Source organism: Schistocerca americana, chromosome 11 (assembly GCF_021461395.2).
Source record: "Schistocerca americana isolate TAMUIC-IGC-003095 chromosome 11, iqSchAmer2.1, whole genome shotgun sequence".
NCBI classification, from domain to species: Eukaryota; Metazoa; Arthropoda; class Insecta; order Orthoptera; family Acrididae; genus Schistocerca; species Schistocerca americana.
In genome coordinates this window covers 47,972,744-47,987,920 of record NC_060129.1, presented here as the reverse complement: position 1 = coordinate 47,987,920, position 15,177 = coordinate 47,972,744, and the positions used below count along the sequence as shown (strand labels likewise).

The following is a 15,177-nucleotide window of genomic DNA, read 5'->3' as shown; positions in this document are numbered from 1 at the left end:
CTCTTTACTTATTCTGATCATCACTAAACTGACAGATAACATTTTAGCGCAACGCAATGTGACTTTCAATAATCTACAGAAGAACTACAGCAATACAGCGAGCACCAGTACTGCCAGCTAAATAAAAGATTCTGACTACAGAAGGCAGTAACTACTGACAGGCACGGTTAGCAAATGAAAGATTTTTGTAGAGAACAAACAATGTATTTACCTTAATAATGTTCAAAAGTCATAATAGACATCCAGTCTTACAAATTTCCTTTTTTCTGACGGACACATGTCCAGATTGTCCGCTCATAGTAACCTCTCAAAATTCCGCCATCTCTCTCCCCACATCCACCACTGTTGGCGGCTCACTTCCAGCAGCCCAAAGCTACAGGCTGTTCTCATCTAACTGCCCAGCGCTACACAAGCGAATATTCCAACCATGAGACTAACCAGCCACGTACTGCACACAGCGCAGTCAGTGATTTTCATACAGAGCGCTACGTGGCGTTACCCACATAAAAACCTTAACAGCCTACTTACATAGCCCACAGGCGCCCCACAAAAAATTTTACAAATTGTTTTCGGCAGTGGACAGTACTGATTTGATAAAATTTTTCATAATTACAATAACAAAGATATCAAATGCACGCATTTATTCATACAATGTTGGTCTAAAGCAAATATTGTCCTCACAGTACACAAAGGCAGTCCTGATCCTTCATTACAGTAAGAATAATAGTTTTATGCCCAAGCCTGAGCAGTAAAAGAAAGTGCACACGGAAGTAGTGGATTTCCATGCAGTCTTGAAGAAGTTGTGTTTTCCTTCCAACAGAAAGACAGTGCTAACTCTTGACATGCAGACAGGTAATGGGCCACAACAGAGCAAACCCACAGTCGAAGTTTTGCAGAATTTTGGTAGGTAGGTGATCAGAGCAGACCCACAGTATTTCCTGTAGACATAATGGTAATAGAGGGCCACTACCGATGCAGACCCACTTTAGTCCTGGTGGAGATAATGGTATTGGTGGGCCATCAAAGGTACATACCCATTGTAGTCCTTGTAGAGATGGCCAGCAACCATCTGTTGTGACAGTGCGGGTGCACAATCACCATCAAAGAGTCTTGCGGATAATATAGCAAATCCATGAACCACTACTTGTGCATTCACAAACTTTTTGGAATGTCCTTAGAACCAGCAATGTAAATAACCAGTCTCTTGGTGAATTATCACCACATCTCCAAACACTAAGACAGTCATTTAGCATCCGAGATTTTATACATACAATATTACCAACAGAAATGTGTGCAGTAAAATGAATTCCTACTATTCACTTAATTTGAAGAACTGGTGTATATAGAATTACCAATTTACGGCATAACAATACAATTATAAACGTACTGAAAACATCATTAAAGAACATAATAGTACAGACAACATTTACAGTAATACAGGCTTTACAAAAGAATAGGAATAACCATATACATGAGTATTATGGGAATTGTGACATAAGTAAATAAATGAGAAATGAGAATATTCAAACATTAATCTGACATATGATCATTAAAGGAAAACATAACAGAATAAATAATATCTAAACATTTTTCCAAAGTATTTGAGGATAACAGTTCTCCTCATCATAGTAAATGCAGCTTAGTATCAGACAATTCTAAAACATTACTCATATCAGATAAACACATAAAGACAGGAAGAACATAGACACACAAGGGTGCACGTAAACACATAGCGGAATAACACGAAAGGAAAGGACAGGGTTTGTTTTCAGTATAACATTTGGTACTACAGTCCAACCCAAAACTTCATTCAGTAGATCTTTCCTCTCATTTCAAAATAATTTTTCGCGAAAAGGTCCTATTTAAGCATGCTTTCTGTATTTACCATTACCTTAACTCATCATTTATTTTTCATTATCTTACCTCATTATTTGTTTCCATGATAATCCTGCCTAAACCTGTTGTCCCTAAACTCTACATTTTTTGTTTATATCCTCTTTCAAAATAATTATTCTTCATTGTGCACAACACCGTTTTTTGGCAAACCTTTCTCTTATAGCTTCTCAATGCATTCTTCCCCTATTCTTCATACTCATTTTCTTATATAGTATCCCCCCTCCTAAGTTAACTTAAGTCTACTGAGCTCATATACAAAAACTAAGGGACGAGGCAATGCAGCAGCACGAACATTAATACTAACAGAAATGACAAAAAAATGGAAATTGGCAAAGAAAGCAGCAGTATATCTAAATTAGCAAAGCAAATCCAAAATTACAACTAATACAAGGCAATATGCAGCAAACAAGAAAAATAAATCAATGGTGAAACTGGCTTATAAGAGTAGTACAAAATAAAATTAAGTAGGCCAATGCCTGACAAACAGCAGCAGCAAAAGCAATAAACTATACCTAAACATGACAAAGCTCAAGCAGAAAAAATATTACAGTAAAGATAGCAATGCAGGTAACGGAATGCCTATTTACTTGTTAATACCTGTCTCACATCATGACACTAAAGTGATGTACCACAAAAGCATATACTACAAAAAAAATTACCAAGTCCTTGAAAAGGAAATTATGTATACAGTTCCTGTTATCAATCACTTCTCCTTCTTATGCTTCTTTCGTTTCCTAGTGCTCCTTTAAAAGAATGTAGATCATAAAACTATTATTTGATAGATCTGCAGACAAAAGGTGTTTACATTAGTACATCTATTAAATTCTATTTTAACCAATGCTGCAGCGCAGATGGAAACCAGTTATTAAACAAAATGAGCAAATGTATACAAGGCAAAGCATACAGATAGACATAGACATATGGCATTTCGTAAGGCAGTAAAAAACCGCTCAACCAGAAAGACAGTAGTCATAATCAGGCATATAGATGTAAAATATTTCTCATCATTTCATTACGCATTTTAGTAAACATCAGAAAGTATGAGCTCCAAACTGTAATCATATGTTTTTGAGTATGAGAGTGTCGTATTTGCGGTGGTTTCTACAAAGAAATGTCACTAACGAGGGTAGTGGCCTCTTTTTCCTACACCTGTGCCTCTGAAAGGCACAGACTAATGGTTTTTCTTTTCTGGGTGACTGTCACACTGCGCATTACGTCAAGGTCACTAACTTTCTTTACTGAAAAACTTGCAACATTGGTTTCCACTACAGTGGCAGTCTCATATAAAAAATTTCACAGGTTCAAAATTTACGTTACAAAGTAGAAACAAAATGCCATAAATATAACAGTGTCCTAACATTTTAGTCAAAATAGTGGTAGTCACAGTCATGCACCCTTCATAACGACCACAACCACCCCTCAACATCACAATTCACATTGTTGTCGAAATAATAAGATCATAACACCTCAGTCAAATCTCAAAAACGTTGTAGCTTTCTTCAGTAATTTCAAAATCTCTAAAAAATGCTGTCATAGTATCACAGTGGTTTCTAAAGTAAATACGAACAGGTCACAAAAATGTAGGCAAAATCCAATTTCATAAGTGTGAAGTTATCTAACTGTGTAATTACATAAACATGAGTCGCTCATGTAGTCAGAAGAATGTCTGTCTCTCTCAGTTAAATGATCAGATAGCTGTGTAATTCGGTGTTAGAGAAATGTGGTACTGATGTGTAAAACCGAATAAGCAAATGCCATATTAGCTAGGACTCCAAGCGTTTGCCACACACTTAGTACACACAGTAAACTTTTACCCCATGAGGGTTAGTTTAATTATAACCTCTGGTGTTACAGATTACAGGAATGGAATGAAATTTGTCACCAAAAATCTTCTTTGTATCTTTGTAATTCGAGAATCGTTAAAAAATGATTTAAGTACAAAAATTAATCACTCAAATGCATGTCCTATAGCTCTCAGCTGTGCGCCTTGCTGTAAGATAATTTCTGTCATTACTTAACGGTAAAAAATGTCCCAAGTGTCTTAGTTGTCGTCGTCCATAAAAAAATTTCTGCAAAAGTCAATTTACTTACCTCGTTATAAAAACACGTGAAATGTTATGCGTATCATGTCGTAGTTATTACGTACATTACCATGACCAAGAAAGTACTGTACTGTAACGTATTGTTGTGCTACAGAAAAGGCTGTCTCCTTGTAGCTATACCACAAAAGTTACTACTAAAACATATTTTACTTTCCAGAAGAATGTAATAAAACTGTGCTGATATAAAACGGATATGGCGCAGAAGCAATAAAGTAAATTGTATTACTCATTAATAGCGACATCATGTAGTTGTGTAGCTGTCAAATAAACTAACAACTGTACCATCTGTTATATCTCAGAAAGTACTTTAAATCCCGAATGTCTATTGAAGGAAACCAAAATGTTGCAATAAAATGTCATTAGCAGTATATGTTCTAATTATGTAAGCCTTATAGTCGTTACATAATTGTGCAACGAACAAGCAAGAGTGTACACACAATAACATTGTGTCAAGTGTTTACTACAGAAATGCATTTGTAATTACTGTCTAAATAAGTTCCCTAGGTTCTTGACTGGATAACTGACTTCAAAACATTGTTACATGTTAAGACTTTCTAAGTGTGACAAAGTATACTAGTAACATGAAGTAGAAATCTTATAGCAACGATTAATTCAGAAAGCAAATTATCTCTCAGTAAACGGTTTTACTCGTCAAATGTGATGTAGTCCTTTACCTTTCCTAGTACACAGAGATTCAACTTCAATGCAATAATCATGTGTTATATATCGGATCCTGTAAGGTCCATTATAAATGAGAAAGAGTTTGTGGCTCAAGTGTTTCTTCTTATGTGACAACGAATGAGCTCTAATGAGAACTTTCTGACCAATATAGAGTTTCTTTCCATTTGCTTTACCATTTAGTTTTCTCCTTTTGTCTGCAGCAGAATTTATATTTTTAATAGCCAAATCAATTATGTCTTTGTGTCGAAGTTTACGTGTATTCGGAAAAGGTACAACCTTTCTGATGCTGTTTGGTGGTTCTTCATTCTTCAGTACAAGAACAGGTGGTAAAGCAGAGGAGTCATGAGGCATTTCATTCAGCACGTTTTGAAATAAGTGTAAACATCTGTCCCAATATTGATGCTTTTTGTGACAATAAAGTCTGCAAAGCTTATTGATTTCTTTCATAATCCGTTCAGAAGGGTTACAATAAGGTGAGTAGAATGGGATGAAAATAGATTTGATTTTACGATTCCGAAGCATGCGTTACCAAACCGCAGATATGTATTGCCGCCCGTTATCCGTTATGACTTTAGCAACGTGTCCAACTTCACGTGAGAAATTTTTATCAAAGGCATTGGATACAGACCGTACAGTGGCTTTATGTAACGGTGGGAAAGATATAAATTTTGAAGTTCAACAGCGACTAAACGCACTTAAATCCATTCGATGTTCTGACAAGGGGTCCCAGGAGATCAACAGCAGCAAATTCTTTTAATTTGGAAGGAATGATAGGAAACAACGGAGCACAATGTGAGATCGTAGATGGTTTAGCTTTTTGACGAAGTTTATAAATACACAAGACTCTTCGAATTCTTGTTTCCATATTGTTAACATAACAAGTCCTCCAAAGAATTTGATAACATTATCGTGAACAAAAATGTGCGTACCTGAAATGAATGAACCAAATGACCTGATTGACAAAATCGTCAGGAATGCAAAGTACGTATATCTAGTCATCAACAGTGCAACGTTTGAAGAGTGTGTTGTTTGTTACCAGATAATAATACTGAATCTGTGTGTGTGTATTTTCATGCCATTTACTTTTGAAGTCTTTCCAAATCGAATCTTTATCTTGTTCATGAGCTATTTCCTTTAAAGATATGATGATTAAGTTTTCAAAGGGGACATTTTGAATGTAAAGAATACTGATATGATAGTGCGTCCGCAAAAATGTCCTCCTTGCCGGGAATGTAGACTATTGTCAAGTGTAATTCTTGCAGAAACAATGCCCAATGTTTTAACCTGTCAAGATCTAATTTTGAAGACATAAGAAATTGTAATGCATGATGATCACTGTATATTTTTACGTGTTTACCGGAAAGAAAGAAAAAGAATTTCTTGAATGCCCAAACGAAAGCTAAAGCTCCTAATTCCGATTTTGTTAGAACGTGACTAGCAAAAGCAATGGTTTTCTGAACAGTGGTGTCATTTTCTATGACTTTTTAAAACAAGTGGGCACCAAGACTGACTTAAGAAGAATCTGTGCTAAGGCCGAAATCTTGTAACAGGTTTGAATGAGCGCATTAAGTAGCGCTTCTTACAAAGAATTGTGCCTGTTCGTTCCAATTCCAAATAGTATTTTTTCCGGTGACAGAACAAAGTTTTGGTGTTACTAGAATTTGCATATTCACAAAACGACGGTAAAAGTTGAAGAGATTTAGGAAACTATGGACTTGTTTTTTTATGGATGGACCTGGAATGGCTCTGATTGCTTCTAACCCTTCAGGATCCAGCTGAATGCCTTCAGAAAAATAATGCGTCCCAAAAACTTCACCTTTGTCCTACTGAATTCAGACTTTTCCAAGTTAACCGTAATTACATATTCTGAAAAAATACGTGTTACACTGTTGAGGATGCTATTATGTTGTTTCCATGAAGCTTCTGCTGTTACAATATCGTCCACATACAAGGTGATGTGACGTTTTAAGAACTCAGGTAATATAGAATTTATCCCACGAATAAATGCTGACGAAGAAATGTTCAAACCAAAAGGAATATTCCGAAGTTGATAACAAACGCCGAAACAAAGTAAATCTGTGTATTTTCTACATTCTGGATGAAGTTCGATCTGATAAAAGCTGGATCTGAGATGAATAGAGGACAACACTTTTACACCATTAAAATTTTGAAGAATTTCTTCCAACGTATGTGGCCTGTCGGCTTCAGGAATGATGATAGTATTGATTTGTCTCTAATCTAAGACAAGCCTGATAGATCCATTTTTCTTCTCAACAACATGTAATGGATTGTTGTATGAGCTTACTGCAGGCTCAATAATGCCCTCGTCAAGCATAGATTGTATTTCTGTTCAAACACGGTCCCTATAATGTGCTGGAATTACGTGTGGTCTAATACAAAATTTAGTATGCTCACGAACACAAAACTGGTATTGAAATTCTTTGATGGTTCCTGTTTTGTGAGTAAAAACTGTGGAATGTGCTTGTGAAATGTCAAGAAGGTCCTGCCTATCAGTGTCACTACATTTCTCAATTGTTTGAATTTTTTCTAAATTAAGTCATTAATATCGAATACGTCGTCCATATCATCCCTGTCAACACTTGCAGAGTGATTGTTAGTGTCAAGTTCCGTCGGAAGTGTCGAACTGTTGTCTAACAAGAGGTAAAGCTGCTTAATATCCTCATCATGGTTTGAGAGCCAGTCTTCGAATTTCAAAGCTATTGACTTACCTTCTTTCTTTAAACTTATTTCAGCATCGTGAAGGTTTACGATTGCTTCGTATTTATTCAAAAAGTCTACTCAGAATATAATTTCTGTAGCCAATAACGGAACGATAAGAAAGTGCATAGTGAATCTGTGGCTTTGACAAAAGAATTCTAAGTTGGTTTGTTGGCGTTCATCTAAACCTTTTCCAAAAATTGCACCTTGTAATTTAATCTTACATAAAGGAAGTGTGGGGCAATCGTTCGATTTGCTGCATTTGCTAAAAGCTGTTTCACTAATTACTGAAATGGGACTGCCAGAGTCAAGCACTGCTATAAATTTTACGTCATTTACTACAATGTGAATTACGGGATATGCAATGTTGTTATGTTTTACGTCGTTTTCCTGGAGTAAGAAGTTCCTAAAGTTCTCCATTTTTACGTAATTAATACCCACGGCAGCTACATGGTAGGCTCCATAAGTACGTTTTGTGGCTGCCAGCGGTGTGAGTCATTGTCTACCGTCTCTTTGTTGCCGTAGGTCGCTATTGGAATCTGGAGATCTAACCTCTACAATTTCAGCTTTTCGAGAGGGCCGTGCCCTGTTTGAATGACGCCAATTCTGGTTAAATTATGGTCTGTTGTTCAGACAATATCGTCTGTCATCATGTAGGTAATTTCTTTAATTTCTTTATTGTCTGTCACGTGGTGGAGAATTTCTCCCTCATTTGTAACGGTGCGGTGGGCTGTTGCGTCTGAAGTTATTCTGTCTCCCTTGATAAGAATTATTTTTGTTCCCATATTGTCTGTTTCTATGTGTCAGTCATAGTCATTACCACAGATAGGTGATCTTTCCCTGTAATTATTATTATTCAGCCAACGGTTGTCATATGGATGGTGTCTGTTTTGGACACGATCTGCGATGTAAGAATAGCCTTGTCCTGTCCAGTTAATATTGCCGTCGTCACGGAATTGTGACGGATGTGACCTGTAATTGCTGTTTTCTGGTTTTGCATCCCACGATTGTCAGTGTCAGTTTCCTTTGTAAGAGTCACTGAAAAGCCTCGATATCGTCTTTGCAACGTCCTGCCAAAATAATATGTCTTAAATGTTCAGGCGATTTGATTAAGCAAATGCGGATGAGTTCTGAGGGGCTGTATGGGTTTGTCTTCAAAATATTTGACAAGACTGGAGAATTCAGATTGTTCAAAGTGTTTCATCATTATGATGATATGTTCTACCTGGTCTTGAGTAGCTTGAGAACTATATGCTGAGAGAAAGGCATGACAAAATTCTCCTTCAGTGTGACAATCATGAATTACCAAACGCATTCTTACAGCAGGTTCATTTTCCAAATAGCCACACATAAATTCCAATCTGTGCTCTAATAACCAGTTGGGAGGAAAACAATGAGAGAATTGATGACGCCACGCTAGATGAATGTCATTCTTATATGTTTTGAATTTACGTGTAGTAATGAACAGCTTATAGTCAAAATCATTAAGACGGTGAGTCCCGTATCGGTCATTGTTACGTAGTGTCGGCGGTTCCATCTCAAATTTTGGTGCACCTTGCCAATTACTTTCATAATTTACGAAATGACCGGTGCTATTATTTTGTGGCTTTTCCGTATTTCTAAGTCCCTCCTCAGAAACATATAATTCTTGTACTACCTGTGTCAACTGATCTTGTACTTCCCAGATTTCTCATTTATACTGTGTATTGATTTGATTCTGATTTTGTTTAAATTTCTTAATTTGTTCATACTCTTCTGTGTTAGTGAAGGCTACCGGTTTTTTGTCATTCAGATCATCATCTACCTTAGTAGAGAAGTTAGTAAACTGATCCGAAAGTTCGTCTACTTTCTCCGATAATGAACTGATTTCTTCCGTGTGTTTTTCTGAACTTAGTTTTAGAGTATCTACTGTGTACTTTAAGTTTTTCTGGGTTTTTGCAAGTTGAATAACCGAAGCGGTAGATGCAACTGCGTCTGTTTTAGCCCACAAGTTGTCGTGATTTTCATGATCATTAGTTTGCAGTTGTTTTACAGCTGCATCGTGATTCTGTAATGCATTTTCATGCCGCAAATAAATAGTCTGAAAATGCTAACAAATTTGTGTTTTTACGTCATTACAGACTTTTTGACATTTAGTTACGATGTTAAGTAACTCAGCATTTAAATCTTCGCGTGTTTGTTCAACCGTTCTGTCTAACTATTGAAGTTGTTGCTATGTTTGTCTCTGATTTTGTTCCATTTTCAGCTGTGATTGTTTCTGATTTCGTTCCATTTGTTTTTGATTTTGTTTCACTTGTTGCATTAATTGCGATAATAACGTATTAGTGGCTGGAACCTGTTCCTATATGCTTTTCGGCAGTGCATTTGCACCGGGAACATTCGCATCTTGAAAAGCAGGAAATCTGTGTTGACTTAATTGAGAAAAAGGTGAGGACGCTAAACCTAAATCGACGGTATATGCAAGATTGTGTCCTGTCATTTCGGAATCCTGGGGGGTGCTGTTGACGACCAATCGATCGACAATACTATCCTGTTTACTAACTGTTTCACTGTCTACACCATTATTTATTGCCTGGCCCATTTCCCTATGCACAATTACCAAATCACTAATCTGAATATTCGTTAATTCATTACAAGGTGGCGCTAACACACATCTTCACTTTCTTTTCTCAGATTACTTTGCAGCCTAGTGTTACGTTCTTCACACGCCATAACTGGCAAAATATTTGACACGATAACCCAGAGAAACCCAATTTGAAGAGCAAAATAAGAAAACACACTAAAATAGCACTGAAAATAATATCCAATTAATTGCAAGCGGGGCTGCTAAATACTTGGTGCCAATCGACATGTATGTCGCAACTGTTTTAATGTACAACAATGAAAAACTAGAACTAAAAAGCAGATTCTCTCTACAGTTGCACGCTAGCAATAAACAATAACTACACTAATTACACGAACTAGAAGAAAAAATCAGAAGATTCCAATGAGGTATCCTCGGTTAAGGGTCGACCCATGAAAGTGGCCTGGAATGACAGCGCTGGAAAAAATCTTACGTTATTTGATTTTCAAACAGCTGAGGAAAAAATTCAACGTACTCAGACAGTTTTCTCTTTACTTATTCTGATCATCACCAAAGTGACAGATAATATTTCAGTGCAACGCAAACTGACATTCAATAATCCCTACAGAATAATAGCCCTGACTAACAATAACTTATACCTTTCATGAATCACTTATCTCACAAAAATCTTCGTTACGAGAACTACTGCAATGCAGCGAGTGCCAATACTGTCAGCTAAATAATAGATTCTAATTACTGAAGGCATTAACTACTGATAGGCATAGATAGAAAATGAAGGATTCTGATAGAGAACATAGGATGTATTTACCTGAATAGTGTTGAAAACGGTTTATGACATCCTGTCTTACAAATTTCCTTTTTCTTACGGACGCACGTTCAGATCGTCAGTTCATAGTAACCTCTCAAAACTCTGGTGTCTCTCTCTCCCCACATCCACCACTGCTGGCGGCTCACATCGCTGCAGTTCAGTAGGACCAGATGGCTGGCCAGTGCAGCCCAAGTTTAATGCCTGCCTACACCTGTTGTCCTGCACTATCACGCAGTCTGTGTGCAGGTAAACACAGCATAAAACGTATCCTTATGACCGTACTTGACTCTACTGGACACAGCTTCGGTTCAGCTCCACGTGATACCACACTGTTCTCCAGGTGTAAACACGGCTCAGCTCGGCTCACGCTGCCCTGAAGTCTACAGCCTCGTTTTCGGCAGCCTCGCGGCCTCCTCAACGCGGCAAGTCCCCAGGCCAGGATGGGGAAACGGCGCTCTGTTGACGGATAGCCGGCGCCTTGGCAAGAAACTTGCGTCCGCGGCGCAGTACTGTCTCACAAACGGGTTACTTCACAATGATCAAACGCTAATGCTACACTGTCCATTCACTTCTCACTCACAGTCAGTTCACACTCTAAACACGCTGTACACACATTGTTTCACAGTACTGCTCACGCACATACTGTCTGCTGACGTCAGGAGCATTTAGTGCATCGCAGCTTCGCACCTGCTAACCTGGAGAACAGAGCCTGCGTCGCTCTATAACGAGTGGGGTGCTTAGCTCAGGTAGAGGACAGCGTCTCACTCGTATACACTGCACAGCTTTGGGAGGCGCAATCCCTCCAGAAAAAAGGAACGAAAAAACGGGGGAGGGGAAATGTAGAGCGAAAAACTTACGTCGAATGTTAGGTTTTTACTATCGTTAGTTTTTGTATTACATTTTCTTACCAGCCATTCTCTGCGTTATGTAAGTATTCCTTCACTGTATAGAATGTTGGGATTAACAGGTACATTTCAATTTCCTGCTTAAACGGGTTTGTTTTAGCAATTTACATAATCTCCTTCGGAAACCTAGTGTGCAGATTTATTCCTTTACTCAACATTCTGCTTACTTTTTCTTGCTAAAAGGAATTTCCGTCGTTATCCTATTCCAGCTCTTCGTGCAGTAAAAGCGAATGTCATCCTTGATGTGTACAACTGGTTTGTAAATGTACACACACGTTACACTTACAACTCCAGTGTTTTCAACAGATATTTGCAATCACATCGAGTACTACTCTTGGTTACTGATGTTATGGCACTTTTCTGCAGTTTGAAGATTGGGTTCCTATTTTTTACATTTGATCCCCCGGAAGAGAATATCACAATTAAGAATTGAGTGTACAAATACTCAATTTTTAACTGTCATACACTGAAGAATTGAAGAACATGGTACACGTACCTGGTAACGTGCAGGGCTCCTGCGAGTACACAGGAGTGCCGCAACACGACGTGCCACAGACTCGACTAATGTGTGAAGTAGTGCTGGAGAGGATTGACACCACGAATCCTGGAGGGCTTTCCTTAAATTCGTCAGAGTACTAAAGGGTGGTGATCTCTTCTGAACAGCACGTAGCAAGGCATCCCAGATATGCTCAGTGATCTTCATATCTGGAATTATCCTGCTGGAATTGGCCAAGCCCGTAGGAATGCACAAAGGACATCAGTCGGTGAAGGTGAGCAGACAGGATTCTTACGCACATGTCACCTGTTAGTGTCGGATGTAGGTATATGCGGGGTTCCTTATCACTCCAACTGCACATGCCCCACACTATTACAGAGCCTGCATGGGCTACAACAGTCCCCTGCTGGAATGCGGGGTCCATGGATTCATGAGCTTGTCTCCATACTCGTACTCGTCCGTCTGCTGGATACAATTTAAAACGAGACTCATCCGACCAGGTTACAAGTTTCCAGTCGTCGGTAATACAATTCCGGTGTTGAGAGGTCCAGGCGAGACGTAAAGCTCTGTGTTGTGCAGTCATCAAGGGTACACAAGCGGATCTTCGGCTCCGAAAGCCCATATCAATCACGTTTCGTTGAATGGTTCGCTCACTGACACTTGTTGATGGCTCAGCATTGAAATCTGCAGCAATTTGCGGAAGAGTTGCACTTGAGATGAACGATTCTATTCAGTCGTCATTGGTCCTATCTTCCATGATCTTATTCCGGCCGTAGTGATGTCAGAGATTTGATGTTTTACTGGTCTCTCGGTATTCATGGTAGGTTCGTGAAATTGTCCTACTGGAAAATCCGCACTTCATCGCTACCTCGGAAATGCTTAGACCCATCCCTCGTGCGCCGCCTGTAACACCACGTTCAAACTTACTTGAATCTTGACGAAGTGCCATTGTAGCATTAGTAACCGATGTAAAAACTGCGTCAGACACTTGTTGTCTTATGTAGGCGTTGACGACCACAGCTCTGTATTCTGCCTGTTTAAGTATCTCTGCATTTGAAAACTCATGCCTATACCAATACCTTTGGTGCTTCAGTGTACAATGACGGTGGGTCTCTAAGGTCATAGCATGCTGAATACGTTACCTAGCAAGTACCTTTGGCTTTTTCAACTGAGAATCAGTATTCATCCCTAGAAGTTTTCCATTTGTTATATTGCCTATAGAGGTGCCATCTACGGTTAACTGAATACGATCACTTTCACTCTTAAAACTGATATTCATGCCGTTCGTTCTCTTTATGTTCAGTGTCACTTTATTGCATATTGTCCGATTGTAAAACTCCTTAAGGGCCTTGTTTTCTCCCTCTACAAGGAGTTCCCTAGTTTTCTCAGAGACTACAATATTGCTGTCATCAGAAAAGATATTATTTCTCCATGGCTGTCACAAGTGGAAAAGCCTGAGATGTATATCTAGAAGAATATTATTCCCAACATGCTACCCTCCTTCACTTCTGTATTAATATGTTTTGACTCTGATAAATGATTTACTAAGACCTTAGACTTAATTGAGGTATGTGTTATCTGTACAATTTGTACCCTGTGTGCTAGGTATGATCAGAACCAGTCGTTAGCTACTGCTCTTGTCACTAATGTTTCCAACTTATTTAGTGGAATGTTATCGTTTACAGTATCAAAAGCATTCCAATAATCTAAAAACTGTGTGTCACTCACTCGTCTTTGTCAAGAGCATCAAGTTATGAAATACACTATGGCTAATTCTATACTCCTACTACTTCGAAAACCAAACAATTATTCACTTAAAATATTGTATTTATTCAAGTAACTCATTAATCTGTCTTTCATAAACGTTTATATTTTCTTAAAATGGTCATAACAGCGTAATGGGCCACTAATTTTCTATACTGTCTTCTTACTTCTCTTTAGCAGGGATGCAACTCTTGCCTGTTTTAAAAATTCTGGAAATTTCCCTGATGTCAAGATTTCATCCGTCGTGTTTATTAAGGGAGGTTGTATACTCTCCATGCAGTGTTTCAGTACACACATTGTTACTTCATCTAATCCTTTAGACCTTTTATATTTTAGTTTTGCATAGTTTTACTAGCTTCTTGCTCTGTTGTTGTAGCAACAAAAGTGTACTTATGACTTTTGGCCGCAGTTAGCAACGTTTTGTAAATCTTTCGGCACCTTCGATAAAGATTTAATAATTCTGGCTCATTATGACTGTTTTTAATGTAACTGAGGTGCAGAAGGATTTGGAAGGACTTCTTAACAACTGCTTTTATCCATTTATTTTTGTGAAACATTTTTTAGTGATTTGGGTGCTTTTCAAAAGGTCTCTTGAAAATTCATTTTAAATAATGTTGAGAATATAGACGATTTTACATTTACATTCGTTTCTCATTACAATTCATCCCAGGTTTGGTTTGCTGGTTCTTTTGGAAAATCTTGTATTTTGATTTCTGATAAATGTATTTTAGAAGTTTGCAGTTTAGAGAATTCTCCATACCCGATTTTACTGTTATTTGACAGAAACGCTCTGAGAATCCAAGATCTTGAACAGCTATTTCACACTTTCCTCTGTCAATACTTTTGGCCACATGGTGAATCACTTGCCGTTCTTGTAGTAACCATTGTTGTACTATTGACCAACTGGGACACCCAAAAACTCTGAAGGGTATTTATGAGGATGCTACCAATTTCATTTATGGTACCTGTGTTTATTTTTATGTCTTTACACAACAATATGTAGACTTTTCTACCTGAAATTTTAGCAAGTACTTCTGTTAATTTAATGAGAAAGGTGTCCACACTATCACTAGAATATCGATACGCACACGTAGTGGTTACTTTCTTGGCGTCATTAGGCCCTGTCCATTCAATGGCCGATATATGAGAGAGTTTTTCTTCACTTACCGTACTAAGGCCATATCTTGGTTCGAACTCTGATCTTTTTCTGAAATAAATGCATG

The 15,177-nt window shown here is 38.0% G+C and overlaps 1 protein-coding gene across 2 annotated transcripts in view; it reads left to right on the top strand.

The window, feature by feature from the left end:
• Positions 1–15,177, top strand: part of LOC124554040 (ankyrin-2-like) — a 114,806-nt gene that overhangs the window by 14,235 nt on the left and 85,394 nt on the right. The gene's annotated exons all lie outside the window — the stretch shown is intronic.